Source organism: Oxyura jamaicensis, chromosome 1 (genome assembly GCF_011077185.1).
Source record: "Oxyura jamaicensis isolate SHBP4307 breed ruddy duck chromosome 1, BPBGC_Ojam_1.0, whole genome shotgun sequence".
NCBI classification, from domain to species: domain Eukaryota; kingdom Metazoa; phylum Chordata; class Aves; order Anseriformes; family Anatidae; genus Oxyura; species Oxyura jamaicensis.
The window spans coordinates 85,840,634-85,849,990 of NC_048893.1; the positions used below are offsets into that span (position 1 = coordinate 85,840,634).

The window sequence follows — 9,357 nt, forward strand, 5'->3', positions numbered from 1 at the left end:
TCTTTTATTGGGTTTGGTTGCTATGTGCCATTAGAAGATGAGCAGGCAGGAAGCGGTAGGCTTTTTTTTTTTTTTTTTTTTTTTTTGTAAGCAGTAGGGAGTTCTCCCCTTTGAAAAACAGCTAAAACTTCATTAACATTTCAGCCAGCTTTAAATTAAAATTTGTCTGCAAATAATCTATAATGTATTTTGAGTGCCAGTGAGGCACATCAGGGAAGCATCAGTACGAGTTTCCTCTATGTACAGCTTGCAATGCAGATCCTGTCTTCTGCTGCGGTGTCCCTGTGCCACTGGTGTGAGAACGCCTGCCACGTTAACCCTGGGCCTTCTGCTGGGCCTGTAAAACTGTGGCTGGGGCGAAATGAACCAAGCAGATGATTGCTGAATGCTAAATACCACAGCTTGTAACTACCACAGCACAGTACTAGGCTTGGCCTAGTACTTGTTACCATGCCTTGTTCCAGTAGATTTCAATAGGGCTGCCTATACTAAAAAGGGCTACACCTGCTGTGTTTCTGTAGGACAGGTTCATATAATGTGCCAGTGATGGGTTTTTCTCTTCCCCCCCGGCCTTCTACTATTGAATGTCAGTATTTTGCCTTTCGAAAAACAGGCATTGAGCGGCCTGCTGAGCACAAGTCCTTGAGTACGCTGCTGAGGAGACTTGGGCAGCGATGCTAGCTGCTGTGAAGGCTGCAACAAATGGCAGACTGTTGTGCTTTGCTGGGTTTTGCACGTCTGAGGGGACATGGAAATGTGCAGCATGCAGCCTGAAATCATGCTTTTTTTTTTCCTGCAAAACTTTTATGTCACTTCCACATGGATTAGAATTATAGCCATTCTCTGCAATTGGTACTCCCACTGCAAAGCCTATGGAGAAAAAGCTTTTGCTGACGTGTTGCCCTTTTGGTAGGGCCTGTATTGGAGTTTCTGCCAACTGTTTCTAAAGGCTTTTGCATTTGTGACATCTTAAAGATCTTTTTCTCGTCTTCTTCCAGGGAACTAGGGGGCTTGATACATCCCTTGCATCCTGCATTTACTCTGACCACAGTCCCTCCCTGTTCTCACAAGTGGAGCTCTGCCCTGCTTCCCTTCCTGTTGATTCCCAGTCAGCTACATGGTAAGTTTTCATTATCTCTATAGTTGTTGCCACAAGGTAAAATTCTGGCAGACTCTCTCTAAAATCCATTAGCACTGGGCATTGAGGGCAGACTACTTCGTGCCCATCAAAGATCATTCAGTCCTGTTCCAGGCTGACAGTAAGGAAAGGAAGATAGTATTGAATTAGCATTGGAGCTGAACTTCAGCATAGATTGTTATAGGAATAAAATATGAAGTAAAATATGTGACAGAATTAAATCCATCAGTTCTAATAAAGGAAACAGAAGAAAGCAAAGAAATCTTGGACCCTTAAATCCCATTAACCAGGCCAGAGAGAGAATGTGTTAAAAGGGAGCTGCGCTGTATCTTTTTTCATTGTTTGATGAAATAATCTTTTTCACCCTTTAAGTGGTGTGTTTAAAAATCCTGGTATTTCTGAAACAAAGAGAATACACAGCCACCGAGCTAGCTGGATTTTATACCTTCCTTTTCTGAGTATTGTCCTTCAGTACAATACCGAGCCATTTCTTTGTTCTCACAAGCTAGCAGTTAAATTGTATGTAAATGTATGCAAATTAGATGCTGTCTAATAAAGAGAGTCATTAGATGGAAGAAATATTTAGTTGGGGGGGGAGGAGAAAAGAAAGCAGGTGTATTTTGCAATAGAAAATGTAAGATTGCAAAAAACCCTCAAACTTTGGGTCAGGGCTTTTTGTAAAGCCATTAAAATATTTTCTAAAAGACTTGTGCTACTCTTGGTCCTTTCTTCTCTGTGTTTTTGTATGTATACTTCTGTGATCTTAAAACTCACTGGCTGTTCTTTGCATGTATACGTAATTGAAATGACACAACTACTGTGTTCATAAATAACGTTTGATTTCTTTAAATCATACAGCTATGCATTTACATGCATGTACTTTGTATTAGGGTGTGTTTTTGCTTACTGAGCATATACAGGTGGAGTCCATGTGGTAAATTTTATATTCATGGATTGATTTATTCATCATATGCCCTGACTGTCTGCCTTATGCTCACTAAATCATCTTCCTTCATTTTGTCAACTTCCTCCTCAACAATTTTAAAGTATTTTTTCCACATTGTTCACTAAATCTCAACACCAGGTATGTTTCCATTTTTTCATGGAATTTTCTACCAGGTAATCCCTTTTGAAGTATGAACCTGATTCAAGCCTAAAACAGCAGTGACTTTCTTCTAAACATGAAGTTGCAGCTTGGAGCACTAAAATGCTGGCAACGTGAAGCTTTGTGTCCTTAAAGGCTGGAGAACCCACACTTGTGGGTGGAGCTCTCAGCATCCATCTAGGCTCTGAAAGGCTTAAAATTGATGAATCTTATGCTCTTGCCACTTTTAAGGAGATAAATTTTAAGACTTCAATCTCTGCACCTTAGAATCTGCAGCTCTGAGCTGTCCACTCTTCTGTTTGAGCAGATTAGTATACACAGACAACATGGCTCAATTATCTTGAAGTCGGTACTGTATTTTGTTTCTGATGGTCAGTTGTCATGGTTCAGGCAAGCGAGCCGATAACTATACTTTGGCATATTTTTTCAGTTCATGTTTTGCAAGTCTGGAAGTCTAAAGACATATATGTATATGTGTATAAATGTATGTATATAAAAACAATGTTGTTTAAATATTTACACATAAAGCCAAGGGATTGGCTTCCTTCCCAGAATTACTGGAACTACCTTCCCCAGGAACATTTGGACTTGAAAAATCTCTACAGCAACACTTTTCAGAAACTAAACAACTTGTGAAAAGAAGAACTAGCTCTGCACCCTTTGCTGTTCATGTGGGTTCTTTTGCATGGGGTGATGGAGAGGCCCCTGTGCATGAGTAATACATTTCCAGTTAATTATGACAAGATGCTCTTTTATTACTCTTTCCCCCCACAGTTTCTCATTGGTTTATTTTATGAGAACATTTATGAGAGAAACTATAGCACAATGGGGAATTTTTGTCATTGTTCTAGGACAGGTCTATTCAATGTGCTGCATCTGAGCCACATACAGTCCAGAGGCAGCAATTCCTGTCTAGACAGCTGCAGGGCAGATGGGGTGATCACTCAGAAGGAGCTTGACTCCCTGGTTGCTCTATGTCCCAACTGTGCTTTCTGAGCCATCAGTGGAGGAGCTGCAACGTGTGTCTGCTTCATGATGGGAAGTGTAGGCAAGGTCGTTGTAAGGATACAGTGAAGGGTTGGCAGTGGATGTTCTTGAAGGAGAATGCCTTCATTCTATTCAAATTATTCTTGAACATTCAAGGTATTCTGGGAGGAGAGTACCTCAAACAGAAGATGTAAGGTGAGGATTGCTCTAATGGGAATACAAAAAGAATCTGAGCTGTAATATGAAGATTCTAGAGAAAGATGAGGTTAATAAAGTAAGGCGAAACACAGGGTATTGTGGTGAGTGGGAGGTATGAGGCAACATTAGTAAACAGAAAATATTAATGGTTTACCCACTCACTTGGGGCGCCGCTCTTCTAGGCTGTCTGGTATTGCATGTCCTAGGAGGGTTGAGTCACTAGTGATGCAAATATTTAAGACTGTTTTCATGCAGTATGTGGCCTATAGGTACAACTTCAGCCACATCCCAAAATCTGAAGAATTTATGTTAATCCTGAAACACCAGTTGGGATGTTTGTACAGGAGCCTAGCAGTCAAGGACAGTGCTTTGTCTTGCAACGTGTTCTTGAGCAGGGCACCGAATGCACATGCAAACAAGAATATATTCAAATGGGTGAAGAAAGATGCAGGGTTAGGGGCAGGAGTCTGAATAACTGCATGTTGCTCTCCAAACTTCCTGTGTTCAGGGCAGACAGAGAATTCAGTATGTACTTTTTGAGGATACATGTGTTAATACCTTGGCCATCATTACAAAAAGGGTAGTACAGCTTTCCTGTGCTCAAAATATATTGCAATTGCAGGGATATATGCATTAAAGGATGTGGGGCATCCATATCCTGTGATAATGAATCCAAAAGCAGTACTGCAGAAAGATGTGGGAATAAGACCAGCTGTCTGTCTAGTGTGACATCTTCCTATTAAATATCTTTAGCTACAACAGAGGGGCAAAAGAAACGCTAAGTTGCAATGTGAAACAACCAATATTTTTCATCAGTGATCTGAAAATAAATGAGAATTTTTTTAACTTCTATTTCTCAGGAGCTTGTGAGCTTGTGCATCTTTTTTAAAAAAAGTTTTAAATAAAATATGCTGCACTGAACTAATCCTAGAGCTAACGAACAGGCAATGGGACTAGCAGCTTTTGCTATTACCTACTGCTTATTATTGTTATTATTATTATTTCTTTTTAATTATGCAAAGTGCTAATCAGTTTGATTATGCACAGTGCTAATCAGGTTAATTATGCAAAGTGCTAATCAGTTGTTCTCTAAGCACACGAGGAGAGCAGAGGTGCTGGCAGTGAATGGTGGTTCTAGATGGGGGTAGGCACGGCAGTCATTCCTTATTAAAAGAGGAGTAGGTGAGATGACAGGGGTTTTTGCTTCCATTAAAAAAATAAATAAAAAAAGAAAAAGCCATGAGAGTGATAGTTCTGGTGGGGTAATGTCTTCTTTCACAGCAAGGCAGACTTTTTTTTTCCAAGCTGGCTCATGCTGTTGGATAATTTCTGTAGGAGTTTGAGTGCACTGATTTGGGCAAATATATTACAGAGGGGTCTTGTAATGGATGGGGTAGGAGTGTGCCCCCACTTGAGCAACTGAGATGCATAACCAGAAAAATAACAAATTAAAGGAGTTTGTTTGATATAATGAACAGTCAACTTTTAGGCACTGGTGAGCAGAATATTGATAATGTAGCAGGAATGACAGTTGATCATATGTTCGTATGGCTGAGGGTACTGTGTGAGCATTCAAATTATATTTCTTTTAGTGTGATACCTTTATAAGCCATAGGAATGTAGGGTGCCTTATCAGTGGAATGTATGTTAAGCTGCATGTTCTCTTCTTCTTTAGTGCTAAATTACAAATTAGAATTTTGTATTCCTGTGAAACAGGATCTGTTCTCAATAAGCTGCGTTCTTCTGACAATTACTGAAGATTCAGTGTGTCTATTTTGCTGTGCTCAATGTCTAATATCTAACCAGTATTCCTTATTTGATTATGTTTCAGTGTTGGTGTGGGATACATAAGCACCACTTTTTACAGTTAGTAATGGAGATGACATTCCCAGAGCAGAGAGCTACTTGCTCGTAAAAGTCTTGGGTAAAGGATCTTAAGAGATTTTTGAAGTCATTAAAACAAAAGACTAGTCCTGTATAAGGCCTATAGTGGTAGAAGGTTATTGCATCAATAGTGCAAAAGAAGTTTTCCTTGGAAAAATTAATCATTGCAGCTGGTTACCTAGGGGATGTCATGGCAAATCTTGAATTATATTTAAGGTAGGAAGTAAAGCATCATTATAACTTGCATGAAAGCCTGAAATTTAATAGTATTGTCTTCTCAGCATTGTGATTACTCCACAAGACATTGGCCCTCAAACCAAGTTCACTTTACTACCAAGTGTGTGGACACAAACTCATCTGGTTTCAAAAACTTGTTACGCTGTTAAAAAGCTAAGACAATGGTCCACCATCAAGTCCAGTACTTGGAATAGAGGAGTATATGACCTAAAAACCCTAAGTGAAAGGGAGGTGCACCAGAAACCAGGGTCCTGAGAGTGCAGATGCTTTTCTCTCAAATCAGAATCCTCTGAAGTTAATGCAAAGCTTCCCATAAGCTCATGGTTAATCAGATCACTGCTACCCTACGTGCTGCTCCAGAAAAGCTCAGTCTGTTGTCCTCAGATCTGAATTTGACCTGAAGTAGTACAGTCCACAAACTATTTCCACAGAATCGCTATTCTGCTTTCATCTATTGTCCCTAGCTCCGTTTCTGTTTGCTCTTTCAGTACACTCCACTCCTCCCTCATCAGCTCTTTGATGAGACACAATAGGAGAGTGTGTATAGTCAACCACAGTAGGGGAAAAAAAACTGACTTCTTCATGTGATTCCTTGGCATCACACAGCCTTGCAGGAGGCAGATGCTTGCTTTGATTGCTGTACCCACAGAAATGCAGCAGTCATGCGCTTGGATTATTGTTCTGCCTCTTTTGGAGGCTGGGCTCCAAAATTGCACAAGAATGGAATTAGTTTGAAAGGTATAGTGATGCTTTAGGTGTATTCTTCGTTATCATCTAAAGATTTTCAAACTGGAGTTTCATCCTTTGGACAGAAAACACCAAAGTTTTTGTGTTAGTACAAGTATTTCCACTTGTCTCCTATCCCCTAACTTAAAAGATGATGTATAGTCAGAGGACACTTGCAAAGCCAATAGCATAAGCCACGTGTAGTATTTGTGTGGGACGAATGTAAATCTACCCAAAGCATTGTGAAATGCAATAGAGTTTATCATTATTTCAGATGGCTGGGTTTCTGATGAATCACGGAGCTAGAAAGTCAGGAAACTCACATTCTGCTCCAATTTTTACCGCTTTCTTTGTAACCTTGCTAAATTGCATTATCTTACTCTGCTTCGGTTTTCCTTGACAGTGAAGTATGGATAATGATCCGGACCTAACGTGAGGTGTGGGAGGGTTGTTGTAAGGCAAATGCGTTGTTTGCAAAGTGCTTTGATATCTCTGGATTAAAGGGGTTATAGAAGTGCGAGGTATTATGGGGAGCTATCTGTGTTATTAAGGAGCATCATCAAATCTTGTGATCTTGTGTAAATTTGTGCAAGATAGCGCAAAAATAGTTTACGTGCATCCCTAAAAAGTGAAATAAGTGGATGGAGAAAACTCAGTTGCCTTGGCATTAGGCTAATGGGTTAGCAACAGATGAAGAAACCCCAGTAAAGAAATCTCTGATTTAAAAAGCAAGTCTTGTGTGACAGTGGCATTGTTGCAAAACCGTTTTGCATCTTCCTGAGGACCTGGTCTTCAGAGGTGCACGCTAACTGCTCTACAGCTTAATAGAAGTTGAGTCTGCTCGTTGGCATTCACAGAGCTGGGAGCTGGGGGTGGGAGAATTAATAACAAAAAGATCTTAAACATTCAGCCTGACCTTTGAAAGTTACTGACCTGCATTCAGGTTACAAATACACAGCAATTTTCTCTTGAGCTGCAAAGACTCTAAATGTTAAGTCAGTAACTTGATCAGGCTAGCAGCCCTTCTCCTCTCTGCTTGCTGGTGCCCAGCTGCCACGACTGGAGTAAAGGACCAAGAAAACTATCTGCAGGCATACCTGTCTTATGGTGACACGAGTACTCGGAAGAAGCCCCACTGACATAAGCTAACACAGACTGACACTTTGCTTAAAAAGCTGTTCTGAATGTCTTCTCCCATTGATCTTATGCAACGGAGATAAATAAACACTGTGTGTGGTGCAGCCAGGCTGAGTATTTTTTGCTCCTCCAAATGTTTATGCATTCTCTGGTGGTTGTTTGTGTTGCTGTTTGTTGACTGTAAATTCCAGACCTGGATGTTTATAATATATACATTTGCAGGAGTTTGGGGAGCAAAACTTGGTAAAGATGCTGCTTTTTATGAACACTACCAGCTGAATAGTGGGAGTTTTTTTTTCTGCTGCCAGCATGGTGAATTAGTCTTTGTGCTCGTGGTGGAAGAGAGGGCTGCTGTACCAGGAGCTTTAGCTAAGCAAGCCATTTGGGGCTCAAATAAATGCAGGTAGATGCACAAGAGAGGCTGCTGACGATTTGTCCGGTAGGAGTCAAGTTAGTTTAGCTTTGCATCTGATTAATAATCAAGTCTGTTGTGCTCGCAGTTTCATCGGTGATGATGCATGTCTTCTCTTGGGATTTACTGACTGAAGTTGTTACAGATGACAAAATTCCCGATGGCAGAGACCCCTCCTGTCACTCTGTTGGTTTTAGTTCACTTTCTCTGTGTGGCCATTAAACCAACTCTTCCCTGTTTCACAACTGCTGTTGTCAGTGTCTAGGGTAGTGGGCATGTGTAGAGGTTTTTGGGAACTGATGCAGGCACTTCTGTCCACCAAACTGAACGAGCATTTAAGAATTCAGCTTAATTGGTCATTGTTTTTTTTTTTTTTTTCAGATTTGGAGGGATTTTCCTTGAACCTGTGCCTCTGTTGTATTTGTGCAGGTTAAAATCATGTGTTTCTGATGCTCCAAACTCTTTAAAGCCTGCCTAGTGTTTTTCCTTTTTGCTTCATCTCGTGCACATTCTCTCAGTTTGTTAGAGGCAGGTTTTGCTGTCTCGCAGTTACTGTGCTACAGCAGCCTCTCCTGTTTGTTTTTAAGTTTCATTGAATCTTAACTATTTGTACTTAATTTTATTAACATTAAGCATAACTTTTAAGGAAGAACTTCTGCTATGAGTGCGCTGCTTACGGATCTGATACAAGATAAAAATACTTGGCTTTGCCCATAGTAAAATAGTCTAAAGCATCTTCAAAGAGTTCTTATGCCTTCATGGTTTACTTGGAATGAAGCTTTGAAAAGAAGCAGTGACCTTTGTGGCAGGGAGGTTTTTTCCTTTCTTGTCAACTGTGGCTCAACATCCTAATAATAGCTGTTCTGTGAAAATAAGGAGGACCTACCACCATTATCAGCTTCTTGATTCTTAATTTTCTCTCTCTGAGCCTGAAGGCTGCCAAACTGATGATAACCACAGAGCACTGATGTATTGGCATGTAGTAGATTCTCTTTTTCAGCTTGCTATTTAAAAATCCAGAGTTAAATACACTAGCTAAGCAAGGTGACAGAATACTTTGCTTATCTGATGTCAAATCTGTGAATGCCAGAATTGAAGTTGGCTTAGCAGCCTTAAATTGACATTCCTGTACTTTTGCAGTTTTTAATTACATGATCACATTCTTTTCTGTGGGAACCGATCATCTCTTAGTACACCTAATGGACCTGGTCTGAGGTTGAGTGGTGGTTCCTTAGCATGAGGCTGTTTTCTGTAAGATCAATCGGCTCACTTACTGCAAACACTGGAAAATGTTTAATAAATGAGGCAGGAGATAGCCGAAAAAGACAGGGTGATCTTATTCTTAAGATTGAGGTGACAGCATGCATGTGCTTAAAGGAGAAAAAAGTGCTTGATTTTTTGATTTGCTTATAAAACCAGACTTCCATAGGTGGGCTACAAGGAAAGCAGGTATTTCTGCCTTCTCTTTTCAGTTCACTGGCTCCTTTTAACCCTTCACTACTTATATCCTTTTTAAAGCATTCTGTATTTCTA

General features: G+C 40.2%; 1 protein-coding gene across 18 annotated transcripts in view; it reads left to right on the forward strand.

Annotated features, from left to right (window-relative positions):
- Positions 1-9,357, forward strand: part of ZBTB20 (zinc finger and BTB domain containing 20) — a 458,760-nt gene that overhangs the window by 94,197 nt on the left and 355,206 nt on the right. For all 18 annotated transcript variants that reach the window (XR_004747391.1, XR_004747392.1, XM_035314837.1 and 15 more), the window contains one exon: positions 999-1,120. The gene's annotated coding sequence lies outside the window, so the exon portion shown is untranslated. The remainder of the gene's footprint in view (positions 1-998; positions 1,121-9,357) is intronic.